The sequence below is a fragment of the Varanus komodoensis genome, unplaced genomic scaffold (genome assembly GCF_004798865.1).
Source record: "Varanus komodoensis strain SLA01 unplaced genomic scaffold, ASM479886v1 scaffold1, whole genome shotgun sequence".
Classification (NCBI taxonomy): domain Eukaryota; kingdom Metazoa; phylum Chordata; class Lepidosauria; order Squamata; family Varanidae; genus Varanus; species Varanus komodoensis.
In genome coordinates, this window is record NW_025335268.1 from 119504026 (window position 1) to 119528236 (window position 24211).

At 40.8% G+C, this 24211-nt stretch overlaps 1 protein-coding gene across 3 annotated transcripts in view; it reads right to left on the reverse strand.

Moving 5' to 3' along the window:
- PTPRF (protein tyrosine phosphatase receptor type F) overlaps positions 1-24211 on the reverse strand; it is a 607591-nt gene that overhangs the window by 197521 nt on the left and 385859 nt on the right. The window lies entirely within an intron of this gene.

Below are 24211 nucleotides of genomic sequence, written 5' to 3' on the forward strand. Positions count from 1 at the left end.
ATGAGATATGATAATTACTTTAGCTCACCAAGATATAGTATGGAGATGGCTCTTTCTCAAATGGTGAATATATCCCAGTTCATTGCGCACCTAGCAAGGAGGGTGGCTTTTGCTATGTATCAGCAACAATATTCCAGGTTTCTATGCTGCACTTAGCAAACAGACAAATGTCCAAAAAAATGGAGCTAGCAATAGTAGTGGTGCACTACTGCTGTAGTTAATTAATGTTTCCATGAGTATAGATATATTCATTAATATACAGCTAAGGTAATAGCTATGTTGGGATGTCGTAAATTAACAAACACCACTAGCAGTATTCGTTATTACCATTTGTATTTATTTATCATAAATGGGTCTTCAGTTTCTTTATGTGAAAAAAGAGAAATCACAAGAAGTAGTAGAGGAAAACAGAAACCAACTGATGGAGAACAACTGTTTAAAATGCAACTCCCAAACTCAATCAATTCTTCTCAGCACTGTTACTGGAAAGAGTAAAATAGTGTTCTAATAATTTGAGGTTTTCATTCATGTTGTATTGATTTCAACAGTGATGTTTTTCAGAAACTAGAGTAATTTGAGCCTGTTTGCAGCAATAAGGGGATGGCTAAGGGAGAATAAGATAGGTTCATCAGGGTCATACAATACAAACAGTTATCTGCCATAAGGGAAAGTTAGAGGTAAAGCATCTTTGGTTTTACTTAGATCAATGCTTCAGAAATATATTTGGTAGCCTTTATGGTGTCATGTGTCCTGCTTAACAGAGGGCAGTCTGCTGTTCAAAGATACCTTCTATCAAAAGGGTTGTGTAATCAAAGCCTGATTCAAGAATAAGAAACCATAAAAAGAGAGGGAGAGAAATGCCCATCGATACTTGGACAGCAGACCAAGTAGGGACACAAATCACCTGGTCATCATTTATAACTATATAGGGCTCTTACCAGTGTTATGGGCTGGAGAAAGTTCTTTTAGAGACTGTATAAAAGGGAAGATGCCTAAACTCAAGTTCATTTGTCAGGGAAGCTCCCACAAGCTTACTCGGACAAGCTTAAGAACTGAACTATCCCTTTGCTTACAGGGGTCTGGAGCTCTCTAAGGGACCACATGATTATCTTAATCCTTAAAAACAATATACAACTTGTGATTGGGATTCTGATTAGTGTCTTCAACTTTAACTAAAACTAGATGTAAATTTGAGGAGCAGTTGAGAATGAAAAAGGAGTATATAAAAGTGCATCAGCAGCCCTGTGCTGATACTTTGAGCTGCGAGGGAACTTTTTTGGGGGAAAACGTCTCCAAGATTGTAAATTCTGAGCCAGTTCCAAATTGATCTGAGAAAAGTTTGCCCAAAACTACTTCAAAATCCATGCCGAGGCATACCTCCAATTAGACCAACTAAAATGTCACAAAATAGCAAGTGAGCCTTTAAGCTCACTATTATGTAACATTTTGTTTGGTTGTATTACAGGTATACCCTGTTATATGTTTCAGATTAGTTTCTAATGGATAGCATGGCTATTTATGCTTTTTGCCCATCACAAGTTGTAGCTTATAGGAATCTAACTCCCAAAAGGTCAGGGTTGTAGTTAAATTAACTTGGTTATTTTCCATGTCACCTATATGCATGGTCTAGTATCTCCCTGCACACACATTGTCTACAAGTATTAACAGCCCTAAGCTGTTGTAAACGTTTTTGTGAATCAGTGAACCTGAAACCCCTAATTACTGTGTTGTTGGGATAGACAGGATATTTCTGAGAAGAATAAATGATGAGACTGGAACCATCACTGGTCTGGTTCATACATAATACTAATCAATGGTTTGGCTTCTTGAATTTTGGATTATTATGATGCGTAAACATGGCCATGACTTGTTAATAATTAATTTCACTTCTATACTACCACATTGCTGTAGCTGTCTTGGTGGTTTACAAACATCTATAAAAGTAATAAAATACAATAAAACCAATGCAAATAGGCTAGAACTAGTCTTATGAGTTTGGCTCTACTGTTCCCACTTATTCATCTAGCTGCTGCATTCTGCATTAGCTACAGTTTCTCAAACAACTTCAAGGGCAGTCCCACACAGATTGCACTGCAACAATCTAAGTTAAAATTACCAGAGTGCAGATTACTGAAACCAGCTATTCCTGTTCAGAAAGGGTCAGAGTTAAGTCACCAGCCAAAGCTGGTAGAAGGCACTCCAAGTCACTGAGGCTTCCTGAACATCAAGTGACAAAACTGGATCAAGGAGAGCCCCCAGCTGCAAGCCTGTTCTTTCATGGGGAATAAAACCCCATCAAGAACAGATTGATCACCATCTGGTCAGAGGAATCACCACCAACAGCTACATGGACAACCAGAAGGCAAACCCATGGTTTATGGTCAGGTTGTGGTCTTTGGAATGTTGCTTCATGTGAACCCAAAACCACGTATTGTTCAAAGGTTGTATCGCTAGGGCAGTGGTGAAATGGTGGGCAACTGTACAAAAACACACCACTGTTCTACACATTAGTACTACAGTGCCATGAAGGAAGAAGGTGGCAAAAAGAGGAGGAAGACAAGCAATACAGGGAATGAAAAAACACACCACAGTTTGTGGCTGCCTGTTAGACAAATACGAGGAAGGACAACAAGCCATTGGTTAAATAAACTATGGATCAGTGTTATATGCAAACCAGGCCATTATGTCAAATAAAGTAGGGTGTGTTAAAAGAGAAATAAAGCACTATCATAAAACTTGGTGGGTCTAAGATAAAGAGAATGGCTCAACAGATTCTCTTGAGATGCAGAAGGAGTACAGTACTAGGACAGATGCATAATTCATCTATAGCTCCCATGGTTTAATTGACTTGCTCTCCCTTGCATTAAGCTTTACAGTATAACCCCATGAAGTCGCGGTTCAGTGTTTGCGGCCTCAATCTTTTGCAGAATTTTCCTTGGAACTGAACTAATATTGTTCACGGAAACCCCCGCAATTTCGTGGAAACCGCTGATTGGCTGCTGCCCTGTGACACATCTCTGGTGTTTGCTGAGTGTTCTCCATTTTGTTCTTCTTGAAGCCCTAAGATGCCATCCAAACACCCTGCACCTTCTAAGGCTTCTGGCAATGAACCTAAGCGCCAGAAGAAGTTTAAAACACTCCGGAAGAAAGTTGAACTACTGGATTTGCTCCGGGAACTAAAAAGTTATGCCGCAGTAGCATGCCATTATGGCATCAATGAAAGCACCATACGCTACATAAAGAAGAATGAGGCAGCAACATATTTAGGGTTTAAACTATAAAAATAGGCATTTTTTACCACATTCAAAATTCATGATTTTTCACAATTTGCGAGTGCTCTAGGAACACAACCCCTGTGAATTTTGGGGGACTACTGTACTGTACATGTATGACCCTTATCAAAGCTGCTGCAGTTTAGCTAAAGTCTAGTTTTGTTTTCAAATAAAAACTCTCTGTAAAAGCCTTAAAAGTAAGAAATCTGGTCTGTGGAAACCTTTTCTGTTAAAGTGCTGTAATTTCTTTGTGTTTTTTCCCCATTGCAAGTTACTGTACCTCCTCCCTGAAGCACTAAACATTTTTTCTTTTCTGAATTCTCACAGCATTTCTCTTCTGTTCACAGCCAAACAGATGCATGATGGTCAGCTAAAGTTGCAAGCTTATTATTCTTTTTCTCAGAAAAAGTCTAAGGCTTTACTAGAAGGGCAAAACCTCAGGTAATCTATTCACTTCCCACCATGCAATGAGGAGCGGGGGAAAGCAAATAATAATTCACAGCACTTTAAAGACTAAAGCGCTCAAAGAACTCAGGGCTTTAACAATCACCTGCAATTTTAAGAGGCCCCAAATCCTTGACCCTACTTAAAGAGTTTCTCTACAAGAGCCAGCAGCAAAATCTAGTCAGAAAATGACAACTTCCTTCACCTCACAGTTCACAGCAGCTGATGCAAGCTGCGCTCCTAGAGCTTCTCCATCCAATCATACTGTGAAGCTTGAATGGACAAAATCAGTAAAACCTATTATGTAGCTGTAGCACAATGCAGATATGAACCTTTCTATATGCAAGTATCTGAGTTACATCATCCCACTTCGGCAATTTGCTCTAGCACTGTAAACCTACCTTCACAAACCAGGGCAAATGTCTTTTCCTACCCCTAATTCATGTACTTGGGACTGCAGGTGGCGCAGTGGTTTAAACTGCTGAGCTGGTTGATCGAAATGTCGACAGTTTAAATCTGCAGAGGGGTGAGCTCCTGTGCTTTGTCCCAGCTCCTGCCAACCTTACAGTTCGAAAGCATATAAATGCAAGTAGATAAATAGGTACTACTTCGATGGGTATGTAACAGTGTTCCATGCCACATGAGCACGGAAACTGTCTGCAAACAAATGCTGGCTCCCTCAGCTAGGAAATGGAGATGAGCACTGCCCCCAAGAGTCAGACATGTCTGGACTTTAATGTCATGGGGAAACCGTTACCTTTTACCTTTAATTCATGGACTTAAGCCTCATGCCAAGCCTCACACTTGAGAAGACTTTTGGCCTGATACACTTGGCCTGTAGCAACTAATTCTTAAACCCTTTGTATCTACTTTGCAGTGAAGTGAAAAAGCTGTTTCCCAAAGCCCCTTGAGTTGCATGTTAATATTAGAAAAATAGCCCTTTACTAGGTCTGTATATCTCTTGAATCAAAGAATATCCACATTTGCTACTGTCAGGAATATTTACATATACAATCACTAATTCCCAGCATATAGGATCGCCGCTTAACCAACAGTTTAGAGAATGATCACTCACAGACGAAATACAGCACGAAAGATCTGGAATCACTTATCTATCATCATTAGGTTTGTATCCCATCTGTTTGTGCCTGTAGCATGTCAGGTTTGCCATTAATTTTAGCAAACAATGTTTGTTCTAAATCAGTTTATTACATATTTAAAATTTTACCCAACTTTTCTGCCCTGAGGCACTTTAACATTTGACAAATAGCTTAATAAACTGTTTATTTAAAAATAGAATGGTCTCCAATCCACCTGGATTTGTAATACACCATTCTTAAGAACCTTAAATGGTTTTGGTAGTAGCAATGTCTTAGGAACATCTGTTATCTTTAAATTTGTTTGAATGCCTACATTTGAAACTTTTGTGCTGCATGCTTGAAAGAGAAACAGAAGTTGAATTTGCTCTCTTGAACAAGACTAAATATATCTTATGGATAATGGACTCTAAATCCCTAGAACTCGCTAAATGAGGATTTTTATCCTGCTTCTGAATCCTAACATCTATATCCAGACCAACACTTAATTAGTGTGGCTTGTACCTTTTCTTTTATCTTTTGTATTCTTGATTTTGTATTATCTATTGCTGTTTTTTCCTTTATAAGTATTCTACTTGGTTAAGCATTCCTGATTGTGGCCTGGGACTATTCCTGAGTACTCGAATATTTCACTGCTTCTTCTTCTGTTTGGAAATGATACTACATATTACAACAGCCCATTTTTAGCAGACCACGAAGTTGCTCAGTTTAAAAAAAAAAAGATTTAGACAAAAAAGATACCTTAGATACCTCAAAAATCACCCACAGTTGTTAAAGGGTTATTAGAGGCTATTTAATCCATAATGCCCAGATTGCATAATACCCTTCTCAAATAACACATGATGTCTAGGTTCACATATCTCAAGCCATGGAGTTTGTCCACCATGGTGTACATATTCAGAGTGGTGGCCGGCATGCATCTTGGAACCCACTGACATTCAGACTGTCACACAATTGTTATAGCTTATGTGCTGGCACTTCTTGGCCACCATTTCCCTAATTATCTGTCTGGGCACAACTTGTTCTATTATCTGAACCCAGGAGACATGGATAGTTTGAAGGAGGAAAAACCCCTCAAATAATCCACAGCTTGTTGTAGGACTGTTTCCCCCTCAAACAAACCATGCCATTCAGCTTCAGACAAAATGAAAAGTTGCACCAGGATAAGTAATTAGGCAAATGGTACCTGGTGCACACCACACTTAAACAATCCATCATGGCTTCTTTAAGCCACAGTTATAGTTTGGGTCAAATCTTTTTAATTTTTCAAAAATATTTTTAGATAGTAAGGTCTACCTTGACAGCTGTCATTCACTATCCCCATTTTGACAGCCACTGACATTACCTTAAAATGCTCAAGCAGCATCTTGACAGGATTGTCAATAGTTGGCAAACATTTTGAATAATTATTGTGCATACAATGAGAAAAAATCATTTTATGGCTGTATATGTCCCAGTCAGAAATTCCCATTGTTCTGCCAAAACCCCGCTGTAAGGATTATTGAGCAGATTATTGATTATGAAGTCTCCCTTTCCCCAGAAAAGGAGGTGGGATGCACCATTGCATTTTTCTGAGCAGCTAGTCTTGGGGAAAAGTACATTACCTCAAATGGCAAAAATTAACAACAACAAATCTGAGGATGCCATTAAGAAGGGGATATAAATTTCACCACCTCCATTTTGCCAAAGATCACTTGTGACTTTGCTTTCACTTGACAGGTTGCCTTTTGCCAGCTGTTAAGAGAAAGCAAAGGAAAGAAAAAGCCTCTTTAGACCCTCCTGGGGTCAAGGTCCAGGGCTGGTAACTGCAGCACTCAGACCTACTGCTTGGGCACTTTAAATGGGGTTGTTATTGACTGTCAGAATGGAGATTACAAACGCCATCTGTCAAGACAGACTTTGCCATTTTTTTGTAGGGGGGGGGAGTCAAGGGAGAAAGAGCCAAGCTGATTGGCTTGTAAATGCAGTGGGGGTAGGAGAGAAAAATCAGTGCTGCCGTGGGTCCCCTGGAATACCTGTGGGATGTCCAAAGGAAAGGAGTTGGTAAACAAGCACAATGAGCCCAGTTGTCTGTTGAGCATACTGTTGACTGTTTGCAGAACAACAAAGCTACTGTGGCTTATTGTCAGGGTAGGTTTCTGTGACAAGCAAATGTGCCTATTCTACAATTTCCTGGAGGATTTGTAAACTTCTCTATGCAGATGAAACCCATCTGCTATATACAGCTGATAGTGAAAAAAATTGCACTGTGCTGAATCCAAGAGAACCTTCAAATATGAACCCGATTGTTTAAGGGGAATACAAGCCCCTCCACAATAGGTTTAATATCATTCATCTGGGCAGATGAACCATTCACTAACAGTAACTCCATCTTGTCTGGGTTGAGTTAATTAGCTCCCATGTCCAGGCACTGATTCAGAGTAGTCTTACCTCACCTGGATTTGATGAAAAGGGGAGATACTGCTGGGCATCATCTGGATAGTTATAACACCTCAGGCCAATCCTCCAGATAACTTCCCCCAATATTGATGCTAAGTAGTACGGGATATAAAACTGCCCTCTGGAACCCCAAAGTGTTCCACAAAGCAATAATTTTCTGCACCATCTACTTGAATCAGTTGTCCAAGAGCCCCTGCAATGAAGTACCTCCAGCTGCCAACCCAGACAGTCTACCATGGTCAGTGGCATCAAAAGTAACTGAGAGATCCAACAGGGTCTCGCTCCCCAATCTCCCTTTTGGCAAAGGTCATCTAACAGGGTGCCAAAGGTAGTTTATGTTTCAGAACCAGGTCTGAAGCCTCACTGAAATGTAGACAATCCATTTCATTCAAAAGTGATTGGACTTCACTAGCAACACTAGCAACCACCTGCTCAAACACTTTTCCCAAGAAGAGAATACTGGCTACTAGTATACAATTGTTATCAATGTCTGGATCCAGGTTTGCATTTTTTAGAAGAGGTTTACTGACTATCTCCTTTAAAAGACTGGTACTATTACCTTTTTCAAGGAGGAATTGACAACCTTCTGGATGCATTCTAATATTCCCTCCCTATTAGAAGTAATAGGCCAGGAAGGGTGAGAGTCAAGTACCCAGCACTTTGTTCACATCTTCAGGTCTCAACATTTTAAATTTGACTAATAAAACTGGACAAGTTCTCTGGAGAAGTCAATTAAAGCATTAATTGTGATGTCCAATTTGTGACTGATCTGAGCAACTTTATCTTCAAAGTACCATACAAACTTGCCATAACATGCTGCCAAGGGTTCCCATGTTTTTCTCCTTGGCTCAGTTTACAGCAAACTAGGAACCACTTGGAAAACCAGTGCTGGATGACACCGGGGAGATGTAATGGTTGTGGAAAAGAACTCCATCTTTGCTTACTGCCATAGAATAGGCTTGATAATGAGCTCTAACCTCTGTTCAGTCCCATATGGCACAAATTTTCTTCCATCTGTTTGTGTTCTAGCTGTTTTTCTTCTTGCTTCATTACCCTCAGCTCAAGTGTATATCAAGGAGCTGCCTGGGTTCTGTTAAGGAGAGGAAGTATAGGTACGATTGTGTCTTCTGCCTGAGTCATTTCCGTATTCCCCAGAGTGATCAGAGCTCTGACATGAGCACCAGTTGTACCAAACGGAAAGTTCCCAGGACTCTCTGGAATCTGTCAGCCTCTCCCATGTAGAAAGAAAATGCTGCTTAGAGTCTAAAGCTCAGCAGGAAATGATCTGACAACAGGGTTAATGTTAATTCCCCCACTTTCAGTTGATATCCTCCTGCCCAGTCAAGAAAACCAAGAGTTGAAACAGCCCCATGGTTGTCTTGGAGGCCATGAAGTCATCTTGTTCAAGATTCAGCAACCTTGGCATGGCAGACACTATCTCTGTCAGGTATTGGAGGAAGGCTGAATGGCAGTGGGGTGGGCAGTACAGAAGCAAAATCCTTAATCAGTCTCTGATACTCAACACAAAATCCAAACATTTGAGTTCAGCACTGGAATTGACAAGAAACCTAGAAAAGGGGATAAAATTCCTACAAACTACAGCAATGTCCCACAACCCTGACTCTCAATCTGATGTTAGTGCTACACTGAATATAGAGTGGGACACAGTTGGGAAAGACACAACACTCCTATTCCCTCACCCAAGTTTCAGTAATACATGTTGGGGCAATCATCTAATCCACAATTACATCGTGGATGAGGGAGGTCTTATTTTGGACTGACCTGGTACTAAACAGCACTACCACCAGATCTGAGGACGAACTGGTAAGACTGCCAGGAGCCATCTCATTGGAGGAAGAAAGTAGGCATAAGATGCCTAGTTCCCCCACTGGCTTGTTAATCCTTACATGCTATACCTCTCCCTGCCCATGATTATAATAATAGGAGAATACCCTTCTCCCACTGATTCAAGATTCCAAGTTTACTAGATAGAATGTTGTTCCACAGCATGAAATACCTAGCAGAAATTATTATACTTTTCATGTGAATACACAGTTTATGAGAAGTGTATATACGCAGTCTCACCCATGGTATTTTGTGACTACCTATTTTTATATTTAGTAAGTCTCCTTGTCTGATTTTTGTGGAAGATAACAATGGCTATGGTTTATTTTGCATGTAAGTATATCCAGCTCTTACCCTTTTGAGCTCTCAGGCCCATTTACCACGACTCCAGCCAACCCTAACCACAGTAGTGCTCAACTGTCTACCTCTTACAAAGCTTTTAAACAATGGAGTGAAGGCACTTCAGGTTATTCTTCATCCTCCAAGTGTTGAGTACCACAATTTATGACAACATAGAAGAAAAACACTTTTGAATACAGTTCAAGACCAAGATGAAGTGCTATTGTAAGGGCCAGAAATCTCTCCTTCTCATTTATTTTTTGAGCTAATGCCAAGCTTCTCAAAACTAATTGAATTGAAGAAGTAGCACATCTAAAATATTCCACAGAAAACAACCATTGTGTTCAGCTGCAGGAATGGGTCCAAGTGATGCATTTCTGAACAAGACAAATTCACAGCCACCACAATTCACAACCCAGTCTGGGTCATGGCCCAGAGTTCCGAATCCCACATTCCAGGGAAGAAACTTGATACAAAGAACATCTTCCAGGGGAACTTGCCTCCATATCAGCTTTAGATGATCCTGCTTTCTCAGGAGTTCAAGTACCTTAAGACTTTGTGTTGCCCTCCTCAGACTTCAACTTGGAGATAACAGTAGATAACAGTGTCCAGAATAATCAGGTGGGGTCATTAGAGGCTTGTCCCACTGGGGAGGGAGCTAGTGCCCAAAGGAAGTTATTGTCCTATGTGAGGCTTACTGTGGATGCACTAGCTGTTGAGAGTAATATCCAATCCCGCCTTATCTGACTTCCAGGCTATGACCACTCAGAGCTGTCTAGGGTACTACCTTCTTTGGCTTATTTAACTTCTGCTATGCTCTCTTCTTGGTCTAAATCCTACTTATTGCAATCTGAGTTCTGCTTCTTTACTTTTGCTGTACACAAACCTGCCTTCTGCTTGGCAGGTTCTGCACTTGGATTTGAGTTGTGTTAACTTGCTTCTCTGGCACCTATATGTAGCACATGCTCTCATTCAAACCAGAACCCCTCTGACTGGGACCACTGCCTAGGAAAGAACACCTGGATAGTTTGTTCTGCACAGAACAACTGCTAAAAAGGCAAGCCAAATACTTTTATCAACAAGTATAGGTGCTACTGCCAAAGGAAGTTAGATAATGGGTTTGTGTATAAAAAAGTGATGTAAGGTCAAACTACATGCTCATTTTAAGTCCAGTTTGCCTGGTGCTGCCCATGAGTTCTTGTCAATCATGGCAGTCCTGCCTGTTCCAGTTGGTATCTGGACACACACATACTGCTGGATGCACACTTGATTTGAACAGCTGGTTTTGAAAACTGAGGTTTCTGCACCCTCAGTCTTAGTTTGGTCAGATCATTACCTGGTCAAGGCTAAGATCACAGCCTCTTTTTGTGTCCCTGTAGAGATAATGGCCCTGTTAGAACAGTCTGCCCCCAAACACTTATGGATCCAATTAGAATTCCAGTCAGCCCTTGAAGTTTCTTTGGCCATTTCTGCCATTGATCCTGTTCTGTCCCAGGTCACAAAATGGAATCAGGAATTGCCTAAGGCTTTAGACACAATTGTTCCTGAGCATCTTCTCCATCTTGCTTCCAAAAGTGCTCTGATGTATGAAGAAGGAAAGATGACAACTGGACTTTCAATGCTGAAAACCTGGACTCACCTCTGACAAAAATCTTTATAGAGAGCATCTTCACTCCTATGAGGTGAGGATACGAGTAGCAAAAGATTTCTTCTCTGCTCATATCATGTCCACAAAATCATGTCTAGCAATACTGTTTAGGGTGGCAGGAGATTTGTTTCAAGGCCCAATGTCCCTAACCTATCTTTAGCACCATCAGTTGCTCACTGTGAGGCTTTTAACAACCATTTTGCAGGTAAAATTTCTTGGATAACGGCTGAGTTTGATGTGATCATGCAGGTAGAGATTGATACACAGGTGACTAACAACTTGGGGGTTGTCCTGGATCAATTTCAATTTGTAAGTCATGATGATGTTGACAGGCTGCATGGACTGGTTGGAAAAACCACCTGCCCTCTCAATCCATGTCCATCTTGCCTGGTATTTCAGGGGGTGGAAGCACTGATATTATGCCTTATCATTAATGTTTCTTTCAGAGATGTTAAGGTTCTTGCCTGCCTGAAAGAAGCTATTGTATGGTCTCTCTTCAAGAAAAGTAGTTTGAACCTCCTGGACCTTAACAACTTTAGACCAGTCTCAAACATACAATTTCTTTGTAAAGTAATCAAGAGGATAGTATCTCTCCAGCTCCAGGCAGTTCTAAATGCTACTGATTTTCTAGACCCATTTCAAACTGGCTTCAGAGCAGGACATGGAACTGAGACTATTTTGGTTGCTCTAGTGGGTGATCTACAACTTAGAATTGACAGGGGGGCTGGGTCCTTGTTGGTTCTGTTGGATCTCTCAGTAAGAAGCCTTTGATTCTATTGACCATAGTATCCTTCTGGACCATCTGAAGGAAGTGGGAATTGGAACCACTGCAAAGCATGGGTTGCTCATTACCTTATGGGTTGTTTCCTCATGGTAATGCTTGGAGACTGTTGCTCTTCTAAGAATGAGCTGACTTGTGGAATCCCCCAAGGCTCCCTTCTCTCTCCAGTGCTGTTTAACATATACATGAAGCTGCTGGGAGAGATCATCCAGAAGAGTGGATCTCCTTGGCGACATAGAGGTATGTGAGGGAATGTCACATGGAGATGGGTAGAGACCTGTTCTCCCCTGCAGAGGAAGGCAGGAAGTGCTGCAATGGAGCAAAGCTCAGGGAACCAAGGTTTCATTTAGATGCCAGGCAGCACTTCCTGACAGTTAGGACCCCGAGGGTGTGGAATGGGCTTCCACGAGAGGTCGTTGAGGCCCCATCGGTGCGGGTGTTCAAAGATAGGCTGGACATGCACATGGTGGGCATGTCATGAGTGGAACCAGCTGGTGCCGGAGGTCAGACTAGATGGCCTGGGAGGCCCCTTCTGACTCGCTCTTTTTCTATGTTTCCTTCTCCTTATCATTATCTGCTGCTTCTTCTAGAGACAGCATTTCCTCTCTGAATACTGCCTTAAGCTGGTAATGGACTGGATGAGGGAAAACAAACAAATTGCTGCTGAATCCAGGGAAAATGGAGATGCTTGCTGTTCAGAGGTCACACTCCCCCTGAAAGACCATTTTCACATTTTGGAGGTCCTGCTTGAGTCAGCCCTTCAGATGTCAGCTCAGACAGAATGTGTGGTCAAGAGTCTCTGCTCTCAGCTTTGGCTTCCACTCTCCATCCACAGTGATCCCAATTCAGCTGAGGGCCCTGTGCAGTTACTTTTAAGTAATCAAAAACAGCATGAGGAACTACATCTATAATAAATAAGTAGTTTGGGAAAGAATAGACTAGTACATGTCTCTGGTCCTGGTGCACAAGGCATGACAACATGGTAATATGAGTGCTGAAATCATTTTCAAGTAAATAACTGGATATATTGACCAATGGAGAGAAAAGCAGATGCTCCTTTCTTCCAGAGGCTAATAAAGGCTGAGTGATAATGTGTACATTGGTCTTTATATTATAATTTATGGGATCAAATGTCCTTGAAGTCTACTGTTCCCGTGTGGTTTCTTTGTAGAAGACTCAGTTGTGCCTGTGCTTAAGCAGCACTTTGTTTCAGTGGGATAAATGCAAGAAAAAAATGGAAAAGTATAATAAATGTTGCAATCAGACAAGACAACATTCATCGGTTCCTTCACTTTTAATAGAGGGCACAAAAAGGCCATTGCTGCAAACACTTGAGAATCAATCACCATTGGAAAATCTTCTATTGGTGAAGATGAGTCAACATTCCATTAATCAACAGTTGATCTTTGCCATATGACTGTGACAGCGGAAAAGACTGCAGACTAGCTCAGGCAAGGGGTCGCTTTTCCAACTTGAGGGCTGCATTGCTTCTAGAAAAAGACATTGGTGGAAGCAGAGGAATGCATGCCAGATGTAGGCAGAGCTTCAGACCATGCCATGAACACAGACACAGACACACACACACATACTGCTTCCTCAGTGGCTGTCTCCTCAAGGCCCCAGGAACACTGCCCCCAGCTTTTTCAGGGGAAGTGCCATAGCAAAAGCCTTGCCCAGGAAAATGGGGAACCTGGCAGGCAAATTCAGCCAGTATACCAGGGATTCCTCATTCCTCAACAGGCTTCTTTCTTCAACAATGGCTTGAAGATTAGAATCTTTATGTAGTTAAGTTTCCTCAGGTCAAATTCATGATGTCAGGGTCAGATATAAAATAGAAGCATATGATCCTGAGTCCCCATCTCAGCCCATGTCCTGTATTTACCTAATCCTGCATTTAAATTATGCTTTGTTTTTACAAGAAACGTGCACAGATTGAATCTTAAGATGTTAGCATATAGATATAAAAAGGGAATCAGGCCTTACATTTTCTCTTAAACCCTATATTGGAAAACCTGTACAAAGGCAACTCCTCACTAAGACCCAAAGCATAACTTTGCTATAAAGCAACAGTCCAGGATAATGGCACACAAGGGATGTGGCACAGAGAGCAAAACCTTGTAATAAATACTTTCTGAAAGCTAAAGCCAGGTTTGATCCATACCATCCCCAGGGCTACTTATAATTGTTATTATCAGATTATTATGTGCCTTTTTAGAGGAAACTGGTTAATGATGACTGCTAAAACTATTTCCAATAATGGATTACATGGCCAATATTTATGGTGCTATTTCACCCTCAATTCTGATCAGCTTTTGTTGATTCATAACACTGTCATCCTCTTTAAGAGCCTGTAGTCAATTGCATTATAGAGAGTATAATGAATAGACCTACCTGCTTCTGATCAAAGCAAGTTTGCTAAAGAACAGTACACAGTACAGCTACCATAAAGGGGGATTCAAATGGGCTCTTCCTGCATGAAGTACATATAATGTTTTTCTGTAAATCAGCCTAAACTGATTTTTTAAAAGTCTGTCAATTCCTTCTAACAGACAAGGCTCTGAATCTGCTAAGGAGCATTTCTAGTTTTGCAAATGGAACAGTAAAAGAACTGAGATTGACTCCTACTGATCACAGAACACATTTGTAATAAGTGAAAAATAATTTTAGGACTGCAAACATTTGATATCATGTTTTACCAAGATGGATTTATCATGCAATATTTATTAGCAGATAACAACTGTTTCCCTAGCCTGCATTTCTATCAAGTACTAAGTTTATCTATCCTATGTATCTAACAATAGCCAAAGCATAGACATTTTTACTGCTTTTAATGTCATGCCTCAAACCCAAGAGCTTAAGATCTCTAGGACTGAACTGTATGATCCAATATATAACTATTGGCTATATTTCTTTCATATGATACCAGCTTTTTGGGATAAATAACCGAATGTTTGTTAGCAACGGCATTGAGACACATATGTTTCTTCTTGCAATCTGATAATTTAGGGTCTGCATTTAATATCTGTCTATCTTTAGCATTATAGCAATAATTATTCCCCATTTTCAAGTTATCAGGTTTGGTGAAAGAGTGAAAGGGACTCTAGGAAAAAAGAATGAGTCAAACATGCAAGAGGATCATAGTCATAGGGGGCTGATCAAGTCAAGATAAGTCAAGGTCCTTGTACAGTCATGAAGAAGTTAATCTTGCAGTAGAAAGTACTGGTGGGAGCCTCACTTTCATGCAGGCAGAGATCATGGCTATTAATATATATTCTGTGCATGATTTTACAAGCATTCTTCCTTAGTCTATTTGTTCTGCACTCCTCCCTGTTGTGCCTTGGGTTTTCCTCCCCTTCATTTATTTCTGTTCTCCTTTAGAGGATAAGATGTTGCCAAACCAATGAACTATGCACAAGTAATGTCTGAATTATCTGTAGCTTGAATGATAAATTCTTTTGGCACTCAGGTTGCCCTAAGCTTCTGAAATACCTTCTCTCAGCTCTGGCCATTGGAGTTTTGTTTTATATTGGTGTGTGATACTTTGTTTTGTGTTTTGGGTGGCACAATTTGAAAGCTCTGTGCAAGCTCTAAAGGGTTGTTTTAATCATCAGGATCCAGATGGTGCCTCTGTAGTATAATAAAACATTCAGACTGAGACTAGGTTAGGCTTACTGTTATACATCTCCCTAGTAAAACCGCAAGATGCACAAGGACAACAAATTTTTTCCCAAAGGAAAAGTCTAATACAAAGAAATTAACACAAGTAAAAAGACAGGCACCATCAGTTGCAAAGAAACAAGCATGTCTCATAAACTCTGGCAGAGGTTGTCAGGATCCGAGGCAGCTCAGGGTTCCCTCTGCTGGACAAAGGCCAGAATAACAGCCCTGATAGTTGCAGGATTGGACCCATAACCTACTGCAGCTATCAGGGCCTTTACAAGTGGCACCTGGAATATAAGCACTTGCTCTTCCCTCCAGAAGCTGCCTCAATATGGAGGTTTCCTGAATTGTTGTGGTTGTCTTGCTTGCTCCTTGTGTTCTGACCTCTGTGTCCCTCCAGTCTTACTCCAGTCACTCAAGCGCTGCCTCAGTCCTGCCCCAGTTTCTCCAGTCATGCTCTGATCTTGTTCCAGCCCTGCTCCAGTTGCCCCTGCCCTGCTCCAGTCTAGCTCCAGCTCTTAAGGCACCTGCTTGTCTTCTTGGTTCTCTGACCTTTAGGGTATTTTTGACTTTGCTTCTGGACTGACCCTTGTGCTGCACCCTGGTAGCCTGGGTCCCAGTGCTCCCGTCTGCTGTTTCACCACCCACACCCCAGAAGATGACAGAGGTAAAACCTACTCCAGGATATAGACCCTGAACACAATTCTGAAATGGGGGATTCACTGCGAAACACACACAAATTCTAAGGCCAGGAATAGTAGCCACAACTAAAACCAGTCCTAAAGTGTATTTCCACAAAAAATTAAATATTCTAGGAAACAGATTTGCCTCCTTTCTGGTATGGTTATTAACCAGGTTTATTCCCAAGCCCATAACCACCATTTCACCAATCATTTAAACCATGCATATTCTGAGACTATACCCTGCCAGAGACAATTCCCAGCAGAAGTAGGGCACCAGCACTCATTCTGCTAAAACAGGAATTTTTATGTCTGAAAGTAAGTAAGCAAGCACCATTTAGTTCATCTTGAGCTTCCTTGCAAACTGTTAAGCAAGCACAGCTGGTGTTAGGCCCTAACCAGACTGATGCATTCAAGAGTTAGTTAAGAAGAAAAAATTTCTGTGACATGATTTCTCTGATATAAAGTAAGCTTGGGACAGATCAGCCTCAGTCTCTTTACATCTGAAATCTTCAGATGAGCTCAAAGAAAGTTTGTGGCATGATGGAGGACATGTTGCTCTGAATCCAAACCGAATCTCTAACTGGTTCAGGATGTCCGAAATAGTTCATGGGGTCAGCCTCCCTTTGCCTTTGAAGTAACAGCTGGACAACCTGGCATCCTTACTGACACATTGGCAAGACCTTCTTCTAAATGTAATGAAAGAAAGCATATTACAGTTTGTAACAATAATGAGTGCCTTCTTATCATCTTTCCTCTGACATCAGGGGCACCCAGAGAAGGACCTCATTTGAACTTTCTCCTCAGTGGCTTTGCTTCATTCTGCTGCCTACTCTTGTTTTCTTCTTTAATACATCTTCCCTCCTTGGGTATCTCCAACTATTTCTTACCCATCTACCTATTGGCACTAACTGTCTTATACTCCTATCCTGTTAGCTTTTCTGTCCATTCTACTTTTCACTCACTTTCCAAGCCCCTTGGGATCAAGTATCACACCAGCATCTTGAACTGGGCTCAGAAGCAAATCAGCAACTACAGGAACTTGTACTTGATTAGATATGTTCCCAGTGAGCTGTAATGGTTAAAATCCTAGCAGACACATTTCTAACAGCTGTAGTTTCTGAACCCTGTTCAAGTGCAAACAGACATTCAGTGTACCACAATAGTCTAAATGGGAAAGCACTACAGCATGGATCGCTGCAACACAGCACCTTGTCCACCTTGCTTAGCTGATAAACAAGAGACACCCTCATCTCAAAGTGATAAGGCTGGATCAAGAAATACTCCCGAACTGCAAAGCTGGTCCTTTACCAGGCATATTATATCATCCACACCGAATAAATGATTTCCTCTTTTCCTAGGTACAATATTTTATTATCTGCTTGATTGTTAAATACCCACTCAAAAATGCATTGTCTCTCTTTATTTCATATATATGTGTGTGTGCGTGTGTGTGTGTGTGTGCGCGCGCGCACAATGTCTTACCTTCCTCAAATAATTGCCAGACAGGATTTTTATCTTGTTAATTTGCCCTTATCAGGGATCCCAAACATGTGAAGTCCATGACCATGTGAAACATAATGAAGATGGGAACTTAAATGTGCAATTGAATTGAACTGAACACAGAAGAGAGTGCAGTACAAGGTAACTGTACACATTCTGTAGTTGTCTAAAATTAGGGATTATGGCTTCTACAACAAGGGGTTGCTGTTTGAAGAACCTCTAATTTTAGAAAATGAGTTGCTGCCACTTTTTAATTGATGTCATTATGTTTTAAGTCAAATAAAAACGAGAAAAGGGAAAGAAAAGAAAAGAAATGCCATCTAATCCTAACCCTGCACCTCCACTAGTTCTGTTGAGTCAGTGGAATTCACTGCTAAAGCAATTTAAGCTAGCACCCCTAAAGCAACCCTAGAAATGAACAAAATATTCTTCTGTGAAAAACACTTTTTTAAGTTCTGTTGATCCATCCTGTTCCACAAACTAGCATTTGTACTAATTTCAAGTTGTTTCAGTAGCCAAAAAATTCCCATTGCGCTAGCAGTAGGACCTGCTAGTATACGGGCAGCCTAGAATATTGCCCCTTTTCTCTTTGACTCCTGTTTTCTGAAATACTAGTCATGGGGATTGAGGGACAGGACTGCAGTAATTTGCACTGTATAGTTTTTGAAATGGCTGGACAATTAGAGGCAACTTCCCTGCTTCAACAAAAATATCAGACTAGAAAAGGCAGAGACACACAACCATATTTCCTCTGGATACTGGGTTTCTGTTCCATCCTTCTTCAACTAAAACTTTATATACCACAGAGAAATAAAATGGGAAAATGCTACTGTCACATTTCTCTTAGCAACTTCACTGCTTGTCTTTAAAAAAATCTGTATACTGACTTTGGGAATATAGGTTGTAATTATTGCAAGCCTACAATTTTGTCATTTCTTGGCTTCTCAACAAATATGTTTTAAAAATGTTAACATGTGCATTTATAGTAATTTTCTGCTTTTTATTTCAAGACTTCCATTGAGACATTTCACAGCCTCTCTTACTGTGAGAGCTCTAGGGAGAAATGTGTACACTAATTTCACAGAAATCCAGTAGGTTCCTCCCTAATGTGAAATTTTTACAAAAGCTCACCATCCAGTTTTGGAACACCCTACACAGCTATCATAGTTTGAATGAGCAAAGTGTTTCATTAAACTTCTGAGTTCCACCATTTTAAATTGTTATTATCTCTGCATACGCACAATATTGCTTTTACTTTTCTCTGAGTATCTAAAATGAAAATCCATCAGGCTAAGACATTTGGTCTTGCTTTTTTGTTTATTCTGTAAGTTTCAATGTATTTTGTCAAACTGAACTTCCAAGTTCGCTTGTTTTAGTCATTCAGTCCAGACTCTTGCTCCCTAAATCTTGCCTAACTCTGTATTTTTAGGAATATGCTACTCAGTCATTATCTCAGTATTCTCTGTATACTTAACTCTGCAGTTTCTCCATCAACATCTAATTCTAATATATGTATCTACAGCTGCATCATGCTGTAGAACCCAAGGAGGAAAAAAGCTATTTATCCAACTTCTCCTTTCCTATTTATCGAGTACTCCTCTTGTCATGTCTATCTGGGTATGTATGAAAGTTGCTCAAGGATAAACGTAGTAGCTATTTTTGCACATAACACTAAGCAATACCATAAAGTTAAACCAATCTTACCTTGTGTCTAGTAGCTACACATTCGCAAGGTAACTACTCACAAGTACATTCTGCGCACCTCCATCTCCCCTTCAAATGGCAACACATATCCCATCAGCCCCTACAGCTGGAAATCAATCCCAGCATGAACAGTTCTTGCCTGCCCCTTCCTGCCTCCCCCCATTGACCCATGCATTCCCCTGGGTGTATTTTCAGGGGCGCACCACTTTTTCCTTGCTGCTCCACAAAGCCCTTAAATACTCATCAGGGTATTGTGGTGGCTCTGCAGGCACAACAGAGCAGCACAACTGCTAACTTCTGTCTCCATGCACAAGCACCCACCTACACATCTACACACCTCTCCCGCCCCCCTGCACATGTGTCTGATGTTCCTCCCATGTGCAGGACTCACACACAGCCAGGACCACCTCTTCCTGGCAGCCCAGTGCACAGAGGGCAGCAGTGTGGGCTGGTGCCAGGAACTGAGGAAGCACACCCTACCAGGAACACTTTCCCAAGGATGCCCATCTGGGGCTCTGCCCAGGAATCTCTGCCAGCAGGGGTGGGGGGGGGGACTTTTGGAGAGTCCACCTCCCATGGAAGCCCATTCCATACTCTAGAGGTCCTAACTGTCAGGAAGTACTCCCTGACATTCACCTTGAATCTTGGTTCCCTGAGCTTTGCTTCATTGGAATGCACCCTGTCCTCCACCGCACAGGAAAATGGTATGTTGCTAACAGGTCCCCCCTGAGTGTCCTCTTCTCAAGGCTGAAAAGACCCAGTTCCCTCAGTCTCTCCTCATATGGCTTACCCTGCAGACCAGCTACTATCCTTGTGGTCCTTTACTGCACCGATTCCAACCTTGCTATATCCCTCTTTTAATGATGGGCCCAGAACTGAATAAAATATTCCAGCTGTGGGTACACCAGAGTTATATAGAGCAGCAATAATACCTCTCTTGCTCTAGAACCCATGTTTCTAGCTATGCATTCTAGGATGGCATTTGTCCTCTTGACCGCCGCATCACACTGCTGAGTCATGTTTAGCCTACAGTCGACCAGCACCCCGAGATCCTTTTCACAAGCGTTGTTCTTCAGCCACCTGTCCTCTAACTTGTCCTAATGACACCCATTCCTATACCTCATGTGCAAGACCTTGCATTTATCTGCATTGAATGCCATCCTGTTGTCCACAGCCCACTTCCATAGACTGTCCAGATCCTTTTAGATCCAGACTACCTACTCTGTTGTATCCACTACCCCTATTTTAGTATCAGTTGCAAATTTTATCAGAATGACTTGTCACACTCTCTTCCCGCAGTCACTGATGAAAAGATTGAACAGGATCAGTCCCAGGACAGAGCCCAATTACAGTGTGATTCTACTTGCTCCTTCCTTGTCTTTAACCAGTAACTGATATATAAGAGAACCTTTCTTTTATCCCATGACTGTTACCTCTGGCTCAAGAGTTTTTGGTGATATACTTAATGAAAAGTCTTTTGGACATCTAAGCAAACCATATGTACCAGATCTCTCCTGTCATTACTGTTTACCTCAGTACCTTAGAATGCTTTCCCCAAAACATCAGTTCAGGCACAGGTATCCATCTGAAGCCTTCTACAGTGAACAGATTAAAATAATTCATTCAGTTTCTCTGCAATTTCCTTATCCTTTTTAGTACTTTTGCCATCCTGTCAACTGTCTCCATAGATGGCTCCTTGCTTTTCATATATTTATTTTTCTACTGTTGGCACTGATGTTTGTGCCATGCTCCTCAAAATACTTTCTTTGGATTTCTTATTTTCTGCTTGCATTCCCTTTGTGCAAGTTTGTGCTCCTTTTAATTTGTAAATGCCATAGCACCATTCAAAGCACCAGGAAAAGAAAAGTCCCTTCTTACTATTGTCATTGCTAAAATAGCTTCCAGTTACGAGAGTATGAAGGCTGAAAAAGAGCAATGATTCAAGCCTGTTATGCTCCTAATTATGCCACTGGGAGTGCAGTAGAGTTTGAATTTGGCAAAAAACCAAAACAAAAAAACCATTTCTTTTCTGAAGTTGACCAGAAAAATAGCTCAAGTTGCCAAGCCCAGTTCCAAAATAAAAGGGAATTCCAATTCTGCCTGGAAACATATCAGTAACTGGCAAAGCTGTTATAAAAAGGAAATCACATACTCCCTGTAACCAGTCCTGATCAATAGTCCGGCTGCAATATGCTAGACGAGTTCAAGTACTGTTTGAAGGCTTCTCCACATAGACTCTATTAAAGTAGTCCAAACAGGATGTAACTAAAGCATGTATCACTATGACCAGTGAAGACATCTCAAGGAATCTCAAGGAATAGGTACATTACATTATCGAACTGTATTAGCTCTCTGAACACACAGTCTTGTAACCCATTATTACAGGGCAATAATTCCCCTGAAGATTGGTAGACCATTTTTTAAATTAATAATTTCATTTATAAACACCTGTAAGAGAACTCTGTTGTTACTAACTAGACCTTTCACTTGGTATCCTTTTCTTTGCAATCATGTGAGACTGTGGATTTTGCCTTGTGTGTAGTAGAGATCCTCCTCCTCCTCTATACCACCCATAGCCTAAACTCTCTGGACAGTCTACAACAATAATCATATAATGTCTGAAATATTTCTTTACTTTCTAACATTTTCATACCTGGCTGAAAATACTTAAGCTGCTCTTGATGCTGGGAGATCAAATGAACTGCTTTCAATTCTCTAGTGTCTGTATTGTTTATACAGAGTATATAAGTACTACCCTTCAGTTGGCAGATTATCACTTGAGGATGTACAGCAGAACCATCAGGACTGGCAGTACACACTGGCAGAGTTGGGCATCAATCAGACACTTAATCTATTAAGACATTCAATCGCAAAAGCAATAGTGTTCACCTCAGCTTTCACCTGGTAGAGGATCCAGTCTGCTTAAGGGAATTACACACTGCTTCAGACTTGGTCAGGCTGAGCCTCATACTAAGTGAAATTACTCCTGAGTACCATGTAATAATGCAGAAGATTCTGGGTTGTTCCATCCATATACTCTGCACCAAAAGATAAGGGGCCCTCCTACAAAAGTTGTCTGAGCTTCCCCACTCAAAGTTGAAGCTGGCCTTGGAGGCCACTACAAAGAGCCTAAATGCATTTTTCTTGTGTGACCACACACCTGGATGTGACCTTGAACTTATCAGTCACAACACCTGCAAAACAACAATGCAAGGTAGACCACCATGAAAATTCTTAAAATATGTACTGCAGTTACTGAACTGGAATTGTGCGCATGATTGATGTTCCTTCTGAACATGTTCTAAATCTAACTTTAGTACCCAGATCCCAGGATAAAAAAAAATAATTGTCTTCTCAGGAGAAACAAAAAAAGCAGGAGTGGAGGGTATAGATTTGTTTATTAATTATATTTACAACTTGGCTTCCAAGGAACTTAGGTTGGCTTACATCATTCTCCTCCTCCTTTCAAGTTTATCTTCACAGTAACAAACCTGAAAGATAGGCTGGGTTGAAAATCTGTGACTGGCCAAAAGTCACCCAGTGAGCTTCAAGGCTGAATGGGGACTAGAACCCAAATATCTTGAGTCCTGCACTTTTAACTACTACACAAATCAAAACATGTAATGTTGTCAAAAAATTGAAGTCTTCCATTATTTATTGTAAGCCACAACCGAGAAACATTTGGTTTGTTCAGAAGTTAGAATAAATTAGGGGACTGTAACTATGCTCTTTAAAACTCTTTAGAAAAGACTGTTTGAATGTTTAGGATCTCTCACTAACCTCTAGTTTGAAACGTGATCTCTACTCATAGTAGTATCCTTACATTTGCATATTCTATATAGAAATAATTTGACGAGGGGCTGATAAGACTAGAAATGTAATGGATATTTACCTTTGAAAACCAAAAGTCACTGGATGGCTCTATTTACAGTGGACAGGAAATGATTTATTTCTTGAAGCCCATTAAACCTGTTTCCATCCTTCCTCATCCCCCTCAAATTCCATAAACACAGATTAGAAAACACAACGTGATTTTGTTGGAGAGCTGCTGAGAAAAGGGTTCAGCATGACTGGTATTAACCGTGCTGATCTTAGACTTTCTATTTATATCTAAGATAATTGGTAAGTAGAAATATTTGCATTGCTAATTTTATTCTGTTAAGAACAAACACAGGGTCTCCATTATACATTTTAATAGCTGCACTTAAGTTGCTGCCCTCTTCCTTCTCTTTCTTATTGAGAATTTCCTCTCCTCGATTTAATAAGTTCCTAAGCAAAGGACTCACTGTGTAATTGCTCCACTATGACAGAGTTTGGTGCAACAACATAAAAAGTTGACATTACCTATTGTAACCAAAGTAAGAAAACAAGGCACTCTAAGGATGTCAAAGGAAACTGTGAAAACAACAACTGTTTAAAAACAGATAAGGACATTAAAAATTCCTTCCTGATTCCTTAGTAAAAATTAATGCAAATACCACAAAATGTTTCCACTGCAGATAATATACAAATGATAATGAAATTTGGGTCAAGATACACTTTATCATTTTAAAAATATAGCTAAAAATTATGGGCTGTTGTACTTCAGAATAAGCACACTGCTCCCAATCCTAGTTGGAGAGGAGAAGAAGGTGGTTGTTGTTAGTCGCGAAGTCGTGTCCGACCCATCACGACCCCATGGACAACATTCCTCCAGGCCTTCCTGTCCTCCACCAGCCCCTGGAGTCCACTCAAGCTCACACCAACTGCTTCAATGACTCCATCTAGTCACCTCATTCTCTGCCGTCCCCTTCTTCTTT